The sequence below is a fragment of the Erpetoichthys calabaricus genome, chromosome 1, assembly GCF_900747795.2.
Source record: "Erpetoichthys calabaricus chromosome 1, fErpCal1.3, whole genome shotgun sequence".
NCBI classification, from domain to species: domain Eukaryota; kingdom Metazoa; phylum Chordata; class Cladistia; order Polypteriformes; family Polypteridae; genus Erpetoichthys; species Erpetoichthys calabaricus.
Genome location: NC_041394.2, coordinates 187,958,296 through 187,975,519, shown reverse-complemented (window position 1 = coordinate 187,975,519; position 17,224 = coordinate 187,958,296). Strand labels below are relative to the sequence as shown.

General features: G+C 37.2%; 1 protein-coding gene across 2 annotated transcripts in view; it reads right to left on the bottom strand.

Moving 5' to 3' along the window:
• The window catches only part of LOC114658133 (tetraspanin-9-like), a 318,249-nt gene that overhangs the window by 258,722 nt on the left and 42,303 nt on the right, over positions 1–17,224 (bottom strand). The window lies entirely within an intron of this gene.

Here is a 17,224-nt window from a genome sequence, read left to right as displayed (position 1 = left end):
CCGGAGAGGTCAAGAACCTGTGGGTAAACTGCCTCATGCAGCAGTAGCAGTCATCTGTTTTACAAGGTCACATTGAAGTGCACAGCATTTTGGGAGTTTATCATCCACCTAATAGTGATCTCAAGCTATAATATTTAAACATGCCAGTCATGTTACACCATGCTGTGTTAGGAAACTGTTGTTATAAGAAAGGTAAGTATTGACATGCTCTATCTCAGTAGGGAAAAACTAAAAATTGTTCTTAGTGTCCCAGTAATACATTTGAAAAACAGTACTTAAAAGCATTTAACATTTCACCTTACAAGACATATGTATTTGCTATAATCAAGGGAAAAAAAACAATTTTGATACATTGAATTTCAATAACTAACTTCAAAAAAGAAAAGCACTGTTAAAATAAAAAGTACAGGAATTTGAAAAGCTAGTACAAATAAAAGAATCATATCTTATACACAGTCTCATTTAAGTCATGAGAATATCATCAACACAATTTAAAAAACAAATCATGTCCCCAACCGACTTGATTTGATTTTGGAGACTAGCAAAAACATCTAGGCAATCTAACCATTTGGATTTTTTTTCCTTAAACGAATGATATCCCAATGAAATATGCATGTATGAAGGCAAAGGCATTCCAATATGCTCGATTTTGCTTTGGAAGGAGACATGTGAGACATGTTTCTCTATTCCAAGGTAGGCTTACATCATAATTTTTGAAGACTAAAGAGTCTCTATATTAAGACCTGCCCCAACTTCACCCAGCATTTGAAATTTAAAGTTACACAAAGAAATAAGTGGGGAATGAGAATGAAAGAAGTAAGGAATGAATTTTGTCACCCATAAACTTCCAAGACTATTTTAATGAACTGTGCACTGCAAATTCTACAGCCTTACAAATTACACACTACATGAATTATATGAAAGACAGTGCAGAAAAGTATTTTTATCTTCTGTTAAGGCCATTCACTTCTTTAACTGGATTGGAAGGGTGAAAACTGTCAATTTGTGGTGTGCAAAATCACCTGAGGAAATATTATAATGAATTTAAATGTGATGCCTGATATCAAAAAGTAAGGTTGACAGTAGAAGACACCAGGTCACTAAATAATGACACCTTTTACATTTTTCTAACCAAGTAAAAAATGAGCTGAAGTGAAAATTGTCTTTTAGATGCAGAGAATTTATGAAAAAGGGTAGTGTAGAATGTAACAGCTTCTTGTATTTAAGTGAAGACAAGCTGAAAAATGCAGCTTTGTGATATCATTCCTTATAAAAACCACAAGTATAAACTGAAAACAGCCTCCATGTATATGTAGTTCCCCTAACACAGTACATTTGGAAAAGTCTGAGGGAGGATATAATGAAACTACTGGAAGTAATTTAATAAATCTAATAATAAAGGCTACACTGCAAAACTACTGGATCTCCTCCTGACATATTTTCTTTTTTTCAGTATGAGACTGACCTTTACTTGTTTCCTCTTGCAGATACATGCTGACATAACTCTTCATTAATTCTATATAAAAAAACTATAGCAACAACATATATACACACACATATATATATATATATATATATATATATATATATATATATATATATATATATATATATATATATATACACACACATATACTGTATATATATATATATATATATATACACAGTATATACATATATATATTATATACTGTATATATATATATATATTATATACTGTATATATATATATATATATATATATATATATATATATATACACACACACATATATATACATGCATATGGGTGGGTAGTTTAAGAAGGTAAGTGTAAGGTACGAACTTGACAACAAAACAGGATTAATGGTTTTCACTTTTACCAAAAAAAAGGATATGCTTCTCAGTCACATATTTCATGGTGAAAGGAGGAATGTCCAATGAAAAAAAAGACATTTTTTAACAAAGATAATCTTGGGGAGCAACAAATCCACAGGTTGCCCATCCAACTCTTTTAAAATGGTATATGGATGTATGTTCACTCTCATGAAAATCTGTTAAATTGATTACTATAAAAAAACAGACAGACAAACAGGTAGACACACACATATAGTCAATCTACCATAAATGCAGCAAGATTTAAGAAATCAGAAACAGCTGCTATCAAAAACAGCTGTCAAGGTTCTTCCAAATGTTACACCTGCTGGTATTTATAATACATGCAGCATTCACTACAGGGCTCGCAAAATTTCAAAATCCCTGGTAGGCCTTCGGGCAGGCACTCTTCAGTTTTTGGTAGCCCAAAATAAATTTAAGTAGCCCGAATAAAAAAAGAGATTATTTTTAATGTAAAATATTGTAAAGGAAACTAAACATCAATCAAAAAATTGTTAAAACACAAATTACAACAACTGTATAAAAATTATAATCATCAACTCAAATATTTGCTTCTAATTGAACAGAAATTTCTATGAACTTGTAAGAACTGTGTAGAACATGAATCAGTCTGTGTCAGATTCTGAATCTGAAATTTCCACTGAAGTCACGGATGAGAAAATGCCACTCGATTTTGAGGGCATAGCATCTCCTTCATCAGCTTTCTCTTCCTGTGCATCAGCCTCCATTTCACTGCTCTTTGTTCTTGTCGGGGTTTTATGATCCAGGTGCCTTGAACCTTTTCCAGAAAACATCCAGAAACGAATTGACTTGTCAGGGCAAAAAGATTCAACTGTTTCCCCATTAATGGAGAGTTGCATGCAGTCATTCAGTGTTTCAGGGTGTAGAGAGGTACGATGTGTTGTCTTCACTCGGTTCATGCAAGAAAATCCTCTCTCACAGATGGCTGTTGATGGACTAAGTGTCAGCATTAATTTCACCAGCAACAAGATATGAGAGAGGTGTTCTGGATTCTCAGAGAGGAGATCTCTGTGCAAGCAATCATCTACCTTGCTACCCCCGGTGTTCTGCAAGCCACATTTTTAGATCCATCCATTCTTGTGGAATTTTCTCTTTCTCATCTACCAAACTGGCAAAATGTGTGACAAGATAATCCACCTCTTCATCCCCATAATTTGCCAGCTGTTCTCTGGGGTAGGGAAGAGTGGAAGGGTCAAAAACCTTGAAACAAGAGAGAGGCTTTTCACGCAGATTTTTAAATCTGTTGTCCATGTACTTGACTGTGTTGTCAATAATCTTCTGAATCTCTGCACCAAAGGTGTCTTTGTCTGTGCCCTCACCTCTTCTAGCAGGTCGCTGACTTTTTGTGAGCTGAGTTCCACAGTAGCAAATGCTACCATCCTCGTTTGCTGTGAACTTTGTGTCCAAGGTTTTCTGGTATTCTCCTGGTTTTGTTTTTAGGCTGAGTAAGCGTGATGTGGTGCTCTCAACTAACTGATTTGTTCGTGTGATGTTTAGGTTATCATGCTGAAAATAAGTACAGCACTTGGATAAGATGGTACTGTAGTCCAGCATGAAATGCAGGGAGCGAACAAATTTCTCAGTCTTCATCTCCTGCACCACCCCCTTAGCCTTGGCTGCATCCTTGGACTTGACATCACTTCCTCCTGCCATGTTCTCCATATGAACAACAGTGGGAGTGTATTTTTTTTCCACAGCCTTCAGACATCTCAGCCGGCTTGGAAGCCACCGTGTGCTCTTCAGGCCACTGAAATGTGCCAGTTTCTCATTTAGCAGTTCACTTATTTCTGTCAGTTCTCTTCGCTTCTTTGGGGAATAGTAGTACATCTTAAAGATGCTTTTCAGTGTATCTTCAAATTTCACCAGGTACTCATAGCCTTTCATGCTATCCAGCATGGCTAGCTCTAATTTGTGTGCCACACAGTGGATTGTTATGATGTGGGGCATCCTCTGTTTCAGTCTCCCAGCTACTCCTGTTTTCTCACCCATCATCACTGCAGCACCATCAAAATTTGCACACACTACTTTCTTTTTCCATTCTCTGATACCCATGGTGTTCACTGCTTCATCAATAGCCTCTAAAATACCTGCAGCATTTGCATTCTTGACTGGCTGACATTTGATCATGTATGTGGATATGTCACCATTATCTCTCACATACCTGACATGAACCAACTCCTGTTCTATTATACCATTGTCTGTACTGCCATCTGCAAGAATGGATAAGAACCTGCTTTCTTGAATTTCCTTTTCGATCTGGTCTCTTGAAGTTTGTGCTATTGCTCTAATAAACTCTCTGCAAGCATGGTCATTGAGGTAAGTGGAACCAAGATCTAGGCCATTTGCTTTTTGAAGTTTGCAAAGACTGCAAAATTTTGCCAATGGTAGTTCACTTTTTGCAACATAGTACGCTGTTCTAAACAGCTTTTTCAGGACTTCTTGTTGTGCTTGGTTTATTTTTAGTATGTTTTTTGCAATTGGTGTTTGTTCTGGGAAAGATGCTACAGACTCAGCACCAATGCATTTCTTGTGATGCAGTGATTTCTCATGGGTTTTGATGGGGTCTTTCCTAAAATTACTGGCCCCAGTAACAAAGGCGCTTGTCAAGTCAGAAATCGAGGGAAACTCACGACACACCCGGCAGAACATTATGTTATTTAGCTTGTCATATTCCAGCCACAGAAATTCTTTTGTCCATGAAACCAAAAAGCTGCGCTTTCTTTTTGCCTCATAGTCTGATTTGTCATAACTTTTCCGCTTTGTGGTAGGCTTTTCTTTGGCTGTCCCTTCTTCACCCTGACCTGTCTTATTTGGCTCAGCAGAACTAAAATACCTGCGTAAATCCATCTGCTGTATTTTTACACACGCACACACATAACGGTCAGCGATTTTTTAAATTCTCTGCGCAATCAACCTCTATCACATGTTTAAGCTTGCTGCGGGAGATTTCACTTGTCACGTTTGAATAGTAAGCTAATGAGTGATAAAACGATGTCAGAGGAATTGGTGCGCAATTAATCCGTCACTGACCAATCAGTACTGTCGCTCTCTATACACAGTTCGCGCGATCGCAAAGTGAAAGTAAAAAACAAGTGTGAATTCAAACGCGATTTCAATATTTCACATATTGACAGTGGCTCATCGATGCCCGAAAATGACATAATTACCCAGCTACATTTGCGAAAGAATGCAAAAGCATTGACATATATTTTTCCTTCCTATGATAGCCCGACGGGCAGGGCTGAGATAGATTTTGGTAGCCCGACTGGAAGACACAATAACCCCGGGACGTCGGGCTAGCGATTTTGCGAGCCCTGCACTGTTGGCCAAATATGGAATTGCTGCTAAGAGGGAAGGGCATCACTTTTGAAGTGAAGAAAAACAGCCTCTGAAGCACTACCAGGTTTGAATAATCTCAACTAGTCATTTGACAGTCACAACACATAGTTCATTTGTAACATGCGAGGCACACAACAAAACGGTTTTCTCACCTCCCAATAAACTCTGAATATGCAAGGTTATTAATTGGTTATCAAAAGTAAAAACCATAAACATATACATACATTACAGCAGTCTATACAAAGGGGAATGAAAGTAACAAAAAACAAGACTAAGTGACTGAGCTGTACATTTCTCACCAGGAGATGTGAAAAATGTTCAGTATTCCTAAATAAATAGAATAATAATATCTGAAGTTCTTTTCAAAAATACCCCTTCTCCTGAAATTTTCTATGAATGTTTTTAGTAATAGTTTTTCTCGAGGTCTGGTTTAACCTCTGCTTAAAAAAAAAACAACAGAATTGAATCTGAACCTTTGGGTAGGTTCAGACTACTGTGAAGAAGGAAAATTAGTATTAGAGATATTTAGTCTGTTAATTGGAGTTTTCTGGTAGAGGAGGAACATTTAAAATGAATTTAAAATGTATGCTATTCAACAGATTTTAACGCAATAAGCATCTAACACCTTCTGTGTGCGAGTACAAACAAAATAATTATACAGCAGTGAGTCTGAAAACGGAAAATTCACATTCTCTGGACAAAGGTGAAAAGATTTATGCAAGTGATGTTAGCTTCCAATAAATTTGCTGACACTCACTTCATGCCAACAGTTATTTTTTCTATGAATATGCAAATTCTAAGGAAAAAAGTGATATCTTTAATTACTTTCCAGCAGGGAAAAAATCTTTTTATTCCATGTACAGTGGAACATCGGGTCATGAACGTCTTGGACCACGTACAAATCGGGTTACGACCAAAAAGTTTGACAAACTTTTGCATCTGTTCACGACCACACACTCGGGTAATGAACAAGCCAGTTTCCCTTCCGATTTGTACGCGACGATGATTTCCGCACGTGTTCAGTCTCTCCCTGTGCAGGAAGCGAGAGAGAGAGAGAGCGAGAGAGCACGAGAGAGAAGAGCGCTAGCGAGCGTATATATATTTACATACAGCTCGTACGGTCCGGAACAGATTAATTGTATTTACATACAATCCTATGGGGGAAATTACTTCAGGTCACGACCAAATCGGGTTGCAACCAGAAGTTTGGAAAGAATTACGGTTGTGACCCGAGGTTCCACTGTATTGGGTATATTCCTCTCATTATTATGGGTTGGCCAGGATTTCCTCTCCTGAGTTTTCTTCTTGTTTGTTGCTATATTCTATTTTTGTATTTCATTTTAGGTCAGTAGTTTTGTTTAACTACGAGCTGTGGCCTCCCAAAGGTCCACCGCTGGCAAGGTTAGCTTTCTTTTTAAAAAAAAAAAAAAAAAAAATCAATCCCTAATTTTAAGATTGTCTTTAAATTGACTCATATAATTTTTAACACTACAATTACCAGAGCTTATGAAAAAAACTCGTAAACCTGGCCCACCTTAAATCCTTTCGCACCTCTCTGTCAGCATCTTTTGTCTTGTATATGTATCGATAAGCACAAGCAGCCTGCTATACCATCACCCCCACCGCCGCAGAACGGGCAAGAAGTCGTATTGCACTTGTACCGTTTGTGAAAGTGTTTATTTGATATTTGGCCATCAGCCAAATATATTATATAATTATACAGTTCACGTCTACATTTTGTCATTTATTACTAAAACATGCAAAAAGTTTCTCTTGTAATGATGTGTTTACATAGATTGTTGTAGACACGGAACACACATGAAATTATATCCCCTATACAATTCTAGGTAGCTCACTCCCTGATAATCAAGGCTTGAACTGGGAGAACTTCTTGCCTGTTCTGCGGTGGTGGGGGGATGGTATAGCAGGCCGCTTGCTGCTTGTCTGGATCGGCACATTTACAAGACAAAAGACGCTGACAGAGAGGTGTGAAGGGATTTAAGATGAGCTGGGTTTACACATTTTTTCGTAGGCTTTGGTAATTCTAGTGTTAAACAGACTGAATTGAAAATGTTCTGGGATTTTTGCACTAAAGTAGTTCTGTACTTAAAGCAGTCTTTTTGCAGTGACTTCAAACCATTTGTAAGTTACTTTTCTCTTTTTTTGACTGTAAGCTGTATTTAACGCTTGAGTTACCTGTCTTCTACTTTTGATCTGGATTCATATGGAACTGTATACTTATTGTAAATGTAAAGTTTTGAAAGGCTTTTTTTACAGTCTTTTTTAATCTATATTAAATCACACTACTGTTATTACATTAAAAACATGAGTTAAAAAAACATTTGGCATATACTTGGAAAATTAAACAATGCAAACCCACATAGGAAGCTCCAATAGTCCCTTGTTAAAATTACCAAATGCAATATTAAAGGAGGAGGGTTAAAGAAATTTTACTTTTTAAATAAGGAGTTCAGTACTTAACCATTTAAGACAGAAAATGGTGTACTGTAACACATTTCACTTCATGAAGGTGATATGTCCAGAATAAATGTTGAATACCACACACAGAAATCACTTATTAGTCAATAATTTACAATAGTTACGCATTTGCTTTGAATAATTGGTCAGCTATTGTCCCAAATCAAGCGGTGGTACTGCAGTAAGCAGAAACCAAGAACATGACTGTCTTCGCAGCAATGGGTTTATGTTGGGGGGGTGAGGGTGGCCTTAACCAGATGAAACCACATTTTAGGGGCCTTAGCTTAAAAATGTTCAGGAACCCCTGAATTATGTTTATAAATATGGTTTTGGTTTTTATTCCTAATGTATTGGATTACTTTTTATTTAGTATTTCTTTTGAATTAATTGTTTTGTAATATTCCTTTATCTATCATTTATAGAAAAGCAATTTGTGATCCATCTTAATGTTGTTCTGATATATGATATGTTAATTCCAAGAAGGGTAAGGCCATCTGACGATGCAGCTGATCAGACAGTTGGTGTAGGCCTATTTAAAATCTAGAGCTGTCTCTTGCCATGGCTGAGACATTAGCTTCAACTTGTAATCTTTGTTTCCTCCTTGTGTTTGGATTTCCTAAGTTTGGTTGTCTTTTGACCTTTTCATTTTACTACTTCTGGATTTTGAATTTCTCACCTTCTTTTTAGATTTTGCTCTGGGTTTTTAATTCTGTCTTTGTGCTCCTTGAATATTATTTAAGATTTTGTTAAATAACCTTAACAATAAAGATTATTACTTATTTGCCATTTTGCGTATAGGAGTTTCTTGCGGTCCTCCTCTCCCGTTTAAGATTTTTCAGGTCTTTGCCTTTTTGAGGTGATAAGCCCAGACCTGCTACACACTATGCCATGTTACTATTATTAATTTTTGTTTGTTATAATTCTTCTTGATCCTCTCTAAAAGGCTAAATTTCCCCTTTATGACTAATAAAGTACTATCTATCTAATCCAGTAATTGGAGTAATGAAGTTTACCAGTTGTTACAGCAGTATCAATATTTGCATATTAGTGTGAAATGTCAAAATGTCACATGTCTCTCACTTCTCTGTCAACATCACTCATATATGTGACTAGTTTGTTTTGTTTTTTTGTTGTTTTTTTTATGGGAATAAATCCATACAGTGACCAGATTTGAAATGGGTTATGAGGAATGTTAGAACTGTATGTTTTATTCATTACAGAGGTTTAATGTAAAGAATTCACTGAATATTCCATCCAGGTATCACTTTACATCAAGATAACACCATTTTTAGACTTTTGCAACATTTTTACTGTCCTCTATCTTAGAACTGCTAAAATGCTAAAAACTGCTGTACACATACTCAACATTTCCACTGAAATCACATGGCCATCATAAAAATTGGCCCATCAGTCTTAACAGACATCAGGCTATTTGAAAAGAGTAGTGTTCATTAATAATTACAATTCACTAAGTCAAACTGGACAGACTGGTACTGAAAAACAGTGACTTAATGTTGCTTCCAGCTGTTCAATAGTACAGAGTTGGACTATTGTTGGTCAAAAATACAAAAGCTGGCAGACTTAGTGAAGTGTTACGCTGAAAGAGTTTAAGCCAATTTAACTCTTAATGAGGTCTGATTTCTAACTAGGCATATCAGATACTGAAATTAAAAGCTTACATAGACTAATAGATTTATTTTATAAAACAAGGCTATGCTCAAAAATCCTGCCAAAGTCATAGCACAAATATGTTATTATAGTATAGATAGAGAAAATGTATTGAGGTAGATCTCAATCTATATCATCAACAGTGGCAAGATTAGTGGCATGTGAGGCACTGTCCAGCTATTCCCAACAGATGGCACTGTTTTGCAACAATTAAATTAGTAAACTTGTCTCAATAATTTAATACATTTTTAAAATGTTTACTATTAAACCTTATCTTTCACAACATGTTTCCAATTTACATTATATGGTCAATGCAATTTCTTACTTAGAAAAATATTTTATTTTGGAGTTTTCTTTTCAAATTTTCTTTGTGTCTAATATCACCTGTCTATTTCCGGGTAGTAGTGCTGGGCGGTATGACCAAAATTCTATATCACGGTATTTTTCAAAATTATACCGGTTTCACGGTATTGGACTGTATTTTTTTCCCCATGCATGAATAGATGTTAACCACATTTTCCACTGCAATTACTGGCTAAGAATAACCTATTCCACTGTCATGAGAATTATACATTGTACAAAAAAACATTTTAATAATAATAATAATTAATTACATTTATATAGCGCTTTTTCTCAGTACTCAAAGCGCTATCCACACAGGGAGGAACCAGGAAGCGATGTGCACACAAGTATTAATACAGGTTTGCATGGCCCCATAAAGTGATAGTTTTCAAGGGGGTGTCACTAATGAACAGAAGGAATCACAATGCATGACAGATGCAGTCAAAATATAGAGCCTTTTTATTGAACAAAGTTTGCAAACAACTTAAACAAAAATTTTGACAACATATTTTCAACCATCCAAAGAGGCATTTAGACTTAGTAAAATATCCAGAGGTGCTTGTCAAAATTTGTATTGCACTGAACATGTCTTAGAAAAGGAATAAATAGTAAATTTTTTTGTACATCAACTACACTTTGTTAATGTTAACAAATCTCTGTCCACTGACATGTTAAAGTGACTTTTTAAACAACTTTACCATCATTAAACTGCATAATATTTAAACTAAATAATAATAAAATAAATAATAACAATAAAATAAATAATAGTGCAACTTCCAGTAATAATACTATTACTTCCAAGACTTCAAGCCCAGGTGCATTACACAGTATTCACCAAATTAAAATAAAATAAAATAAAACAAGTGCAACTTGGTGATGACATCTCTACCAACTGAACCATCATTAAGGCAAACTGCATTAATATGGACCTTGCTTCAAGCTAAGCTATATACATAAATAATAAAACTGTTACTTGCATTTATAATGCTATTTGTGGTATAGCTCTACAGAAGCGTATTTGGGCCACGGTGAAGAAAAAAAAATATGGACACAGTGAAGGAAAAAAAAAAAAAAAAAAAAAAAACTATATGTCAAGAATAAAGTTGACATGTTGACTTTATTCTCGATATTTCCACTTTAATCGTGACGCTTATGTCGAGATTAAAGTCAACATTTCTACTTTATTCTCACCGTTTATGTCGAGATTAAAGTCGAAAAACTTCATCCTAAAATCAATGTTTAATTTACTAGATTTTCTCAAACCCCATCATAACTTAATTTAGCACATTAAATGCTTTGTGTCCAGTGTTCTCCGACCCAGTTGTTAATCGCTACGCGCTACTTAAACTGACTTCCTCTGCACTAAGAGGAGGCGCCAGCAGCGATCGCCACACAGAATACATTCACTTCATGATATTCCTGCTCTCTGAAAATGTAGAATGCTAAGATAAATTTTCATGATGAAATGCATTAAAGCAGGTATTAAACATACACAGTAGTGCTGCTCCCTCGAAGTAAGGGGTCCCCAGGTGTACGTAAAGTGTAGAGAACTTTATGGCAGGTGTGACGAGGCTCCAAAAAACTGGATGTATGAATGGGTATCACACAGGTTTAACTTAAATATTGGGTTCATGATCTGTTGGTTGGAGACGCGAACACAGAATTCAATGGATGTTCTTCTGAGCAGGCTTTCTTTATTGCATGCGTGCTGTCTCTGTCTGACGTACCAAACCCCCAGTTCCTATCTTTCCTTTTTCTTTCTCCACATAACCAATCACCACACGATAAACGTCTTTGTAAAATTAAAACTACTTATAAATTTAGACCACGGAGTGTTCAGAACTTTAAAATTAGGGTTAGAGCTGTTGCGGTATAAGAAAAATCCATATCATAACAAAAATAAAAAATGTTTTTTGGTATGAACCGGTATACCGCCCAGCACTTCCAGGTAGTTCATTTTGCTTAAAACTGGGTGGAGACAAGAAGACAGCTCACTGAGTGTCACTGTTCTAAACTATTTGAACACCTCATGAAGGTGGCACCCAAAGTAAGGGTGGTGATTTTGGACTACAAAGAGCGATGGTGCTCTCGTTAACCTGATCCAAAAGTCAAAATGTCCCCCAAAAACACCCCAGTTAAGCGTCAGTCTTGGCAAATCAGGTGCATATCCTGTATAAACTTTCACACAGTGCTCCGCAGGTGTCTCATAGCTAGCTGGCATTTGTATAAGGGTTGTAGAGTTAAATGACCCTGCTGGATACAAAGAGTCTTCATTCCCAGCCTCAGCCTCACTGCCAACCACGAAAAGATCTCTGTTACTACCAGATGTAAAACAATATAACTGCTGCAAGTCCAGACAGATCAGGGTCAATGTTCATTTTTTTCTTCATCCATAGCAGCCATTAGTAAGTGTATCGCCACACTCTACTTCTCGTGGGTGGTTCTTTAGCATATTGTTGTCCTGGAGGCATATTGTGTTGTGTACCATAAGAAACCTTATTGGGAGCAACAAAAATGCAGGATACCCAAATACTTCAAGACTAATGTAATTAAAGCAATGCCACTAAAGGCAAATTTGTCTTAAGCAGCCATGCCTGTCAAATGGACAAGACAAAATACCTTACAAAGGCCCTCTAACTCAAAGTATTCTGGATTAAATGATAATGTTGTTTCCTGAAGGGGACAGAATTCTCCTTCAAATGTCATTTAGAAAATAACATTCCCTGCAGGCTTGAATACCAAATCAAGAAACTATAACATTAAGCAAGTTTCATGCATGATTGCAAGTGTTTGTCCTTTTATTTAAAATAAGAAACACACAACAGAAAATGTGTTCTCTTAATTAAGAAGCATGTTTTTGTACTAGTTGTTAATAAAAGATAAAACACAAAGCTAAGGACAAGCAGACAAAGAACAATAGTTCAATGACCACGTTCTATCTTTTTGACAGGTTTTTATTTTGTTAGGTATAGTGACCACTAGAGTTCACATAGCAGGCCTAAATACATAAAAAAAACTGTCAACAACGCTATGATGCTTACACTATACACTTTATAAGCACATGATCAATCTGTCTTTAATAGGTGTGCATCAGCTCCAGATGTGCAAAACATTACCTTTAAGTCCACAGACATATCTAAGGGCCAGTTTATACTTCACGCTCAGAACGTGTACATGCACGCATCATGGCTGCCACATGTTCATTTGACGCGTCCTCTGAGCACATCATCAGAAATTAACGCGATGCATGCGCAAGTTGCAGTACCAGCAAAGAGTTTGGGGGCACAGTGTGATCAAGTCGGAACGTGGTGACAGAGTCTCTGTTTACTATCAACATTTGACATACAGCAAGCTGCCTTGCAGACCCTACAGGATTTAATGTGCGTGCTTTGATGTTTGATGAACGGTTCAATGTGGTGAAGTATAATGCCGACATATAAATGCATTCGTGGTGCTTTTATATTCAAGCGTCGCATATTTCCCAACGTAGTGACACAATACATTTTAAAAGTCTTACATACCATCTTCTGTGCCATCTTTTTTTAATTTCGCACCTTCACAACAGCATCAGAATGTACGGCAGTGCATCTGAGCCACAGAGAAAAAAAATGTAAGGACACTGAAAAGGTCTATTTTGTAATTAAAATGGAAATTTCGGCTTTAATCTCAAAATTTCCACTTTAAACTCATAGTTATTTTATCAATAAAGTAGACCGTCGTAAACGTCACCTTAAAACCGACCCATTTAAGCACCAAGTACTTCTGGGGTTTCCTTCTAAACTGACAGCAGCAGCAAGCAGCAATAGATCACCACAAAGAACACATTAAATATATTCCAGCTCTCTGCACATTTAGAATCCTTAGATTTATACTTGATATCACTGTCACGATTAAAGGCATTAAAGTATGTATATTACATTTTACAGATAAATCGTTACCTTCATTTAAATAATGAATACTGTTAATAATAACACATGTGGGGGTGGCACGGTGGCGGAGCAGTAGCGCTGCTGCCTCGCAGGGATTCATGTCCCTGATGTTCCTTGCCTGGAGTTTGCATGTTTTCCTTGTGGGTTTCCACAGTGTGTTCCGGTTTCCTTCCAAAGGCATGAAGGTTTAGGGATTTGGTGATGTTAAAAATGATGGTAGTGTATGTGTGGCTTGTATTCACCTTGCGATGAGCTGTTGCACCGTTCAGGAATTGTTTCTGCCTCATGCCCGATGCTTGCTGGAATGGGCACATCCCTGGATTTATGGATGTAATCACTAAACATCCATCCCTTTCAGAGATATTGTGGCAAGGTGTCCTCAGAAATAATGGATGTTTCAGGCAATTCACAGCACAGTGAAGCCGAATGTTTTCTCTCCGTGATGATATCTCACACTGTCACCAAGTGGAATCTTCCAGATTTACGTAAAGTATGCACGCAAGTATGAACTGTACACTGCTTGCATAGCAGCAGCGTTCCGTTGAAATAAGAGGGTCAATGATCTTTACTCAATATTTCTAGCATAAGCCGAGTACTATACAACAGCACTACTATTTGAGATATCAGCCATCAACAATATACTGTATTTAAAATCAGTTTGTAGTCTTAGTATATACTTCTAAGATCAGGTTTACTGTGAGCCATTATATTTAAAAAATTGTCACTTTTTCTTCCAGTGACAAATAAAATTTGTTAAATAGTACGCTATCATTAATCTCTCAAGCACCCCGCTCAGAGCCTCCATTGACTCTGCAAAGTACAGCATCGTCAGCAAAGTCAAGATCAGTGAATCTCTCATCACCGACAGATGCCCCACAGCCGCTGGACCCCACGACCCTGCCAAACACCCAGTCCATGCAAGCACTGAACAGAGTAGGAGCAAGAACACACCCATGATAATAGTAATATTTCTTTGCATTTATATAGCGCCTTTCTCACTATTCAAAGCGCTCAGCAATTGCAGGTTAAGGGCCTTGCTCAAGGGCCCAACAGAACAGAGTCCCTTTTGGCATTTACGGGATTCGAACCGGCAACCTTCCGATTGCCAGTGCAGATTCCTAGCCTCAGAGCCACCACTCCGCCACCACAATGATGATGAACCCCAGAATGAAGTGGGAAAAACACAGAGGTTCTGTCTCCATTCTGCACATCACTCACAGTACCAGTGTACAGGCCAGCCATGATATACAGCAACTTTGAGGGGATCCTGCAAAGGCTCAGTATATCCTACAGGGAAGCTCAAAACACTTCACAAAAATCAACAAAGGCTGCAAAGAAACGCTGTTATTCGCGTTTGTGCCCCATGAGAACCCTTTGTACCAGAATGTGGTTGATGGTAGACTTCTTAGGCATAAAACCATTCTGCTCTGGTCACTGGTAGGTGAGCAAGTGATCATGGATCCTATTGAGGACAACCCTAGCAAGGACCTTACCCGGCACCGAGAGCAGTGTTATCCCCTTGTAGTTTCCACAATCCAGGCGCACCCTTCCCTTTCCAGATAGGGACGACAAGTCCCGTATTCCAGTCAGTTGGGATGATGCCAGTCTCCCAAATGGAAGCAAAGATTGCTTGCAGTGCCAGGAGGACAGCCTTACCAACAGCCTGGATAAGTTCACTCCGGATACCACAGATCCCTGCAGCCTTCCTTAACCTCAGCTGGTTCACCACCTGTGCAATCTCAGTGACACTGGGTGCTTCACAGCTAATTGGGGGATCAGCTGTTAAACTGCATCCAGCCCTCCAAGTGGTCCTCCAACTTACAGGGACATCATGGGGGTTGGTGGCAGAATTGGCATTCCAGCCACTGTAAAAAAAAAAAAAAAAAAAAAAAAACTTCACACAGCTCTGAGACGACAGACAGGACTACTTTCTGCTCTCTGCCGTAGTAGCACTGCTGCAGCCACTCATAGGAAGGCTACTCACATTATGAAGGGGATGGGAGGAAGCCCTCGGGAGTGTCATCCCTGGAAGAGTCAAAACCGTCAGAAAGCCAGTGGGGTCAGGCCTGTTGGGGATCAGAACTGGTGTGGTGCTGAGGTGTCGTCTGCTGCACGGCAGCACTCGGGTCCCAATTTGAGGCAGCCCATCTGGGTAGGCATGTGGAACATCTTGTCTTTATTGCAATGCATTTATTTATTACACGCATTAACATATTACTGTCCTGCAGAGTACGACTTCTTATTTTTAAGTCAGAAAAGTTATATTAAAGTGCAAATTGGTGATGCTTGCTCCACCTTAAAGTATTGTTATTTCTTAGGTAAATAAGTCCCTTAGTGGCATCAGGAAATACTCAGGTTTTGCGTAAATGGGAACAGAAAACCACAAGATACTTGCACGGCTGTATGCAAGATTTGCTACTGCACAATACCAGGTAAAGGGGATACCACAACCAAGTTAGCCACACATTTGAAGCACCAACATGTGAGTCAATAGAAAGGATTTCGAAAGGTATCTTATTTCTAAGTTATGAAAATATTAGTAAGTGTAAAACTGAAAATTGTTGCATTTGAAGTATGAATGTCACAATTGTTTTTTTTTCTACAGGTTAAAATGATTATTCTAGACAGTTTAACACATCAAGACAAGGGTCTGCAATTATTTTTATAACAGTTTTATTTTGTGCTGTTCATTCAGGGGAAACATTCTTTAACTATAGCTTCGTCACTCCCTTGATTTTAAAACCCTCACAACAAAGTGCACTATTACAGTATGTGCAATAGTAAAATTATATTTCATCACTTTTGCTATATAATGTAAGGAGGTACAATTTTTCAGTGCTTAGCTGCATAAATAGTGGCTCTACTCCTCCAGGTACTTATATACTTCCAGGTGTACTTCAGAATGAGTATTTAGTACAGGGTTCATTTGCAGCCCAACAAGAGCAAGGCTCACAGAAGAGCATGTTGAGATGCCATCCTTTCTTGCAAAAACTTTGGAAGGTAAAGCCATCGTAGTTTATTTATACAAAAATGCAATGTGTACTGTTTGCATTTATGCAAAGCCTTTTGGTGTGTTAGTGGTCTGTTTGTATGTTAATTTTCTGAACAACTGTTTGCAAAAGACCACATTAATGTTCTTTTTAATTGAATTTTTTTTTATAACAAATTTAAATGCTTATTCAATTATCATGTAATGAGTTTTCTAACATTTCATTATACTACCACAGTAACAGTATTAGTTTTCATCAGTATAAAAAAAAAAAAAGTTGACAGGATTTAAAATTCTTTTCTTTTTATTGTTTACAGAACTGTGTTCTTACCTTTATCAAAAGATTGCACTATCTGGAGTATTTCTGTTATTTATTTCTATCAGGGTAAAGATTTTAATGTATACAGACTTCCAATTTTTTAAATAATTTTTTTGTTGAGTTACATTACTGTACTGGGTACTGAAAATGGCATCGAATTTCAATACTTTTTTTCAATACAAAGTTTGAAATTTTGTTATCGTGACAACCCTACTTCCAGTTAACTTACTTATGGGAGACATTTAGATTCTAACTAAGAAAAGGT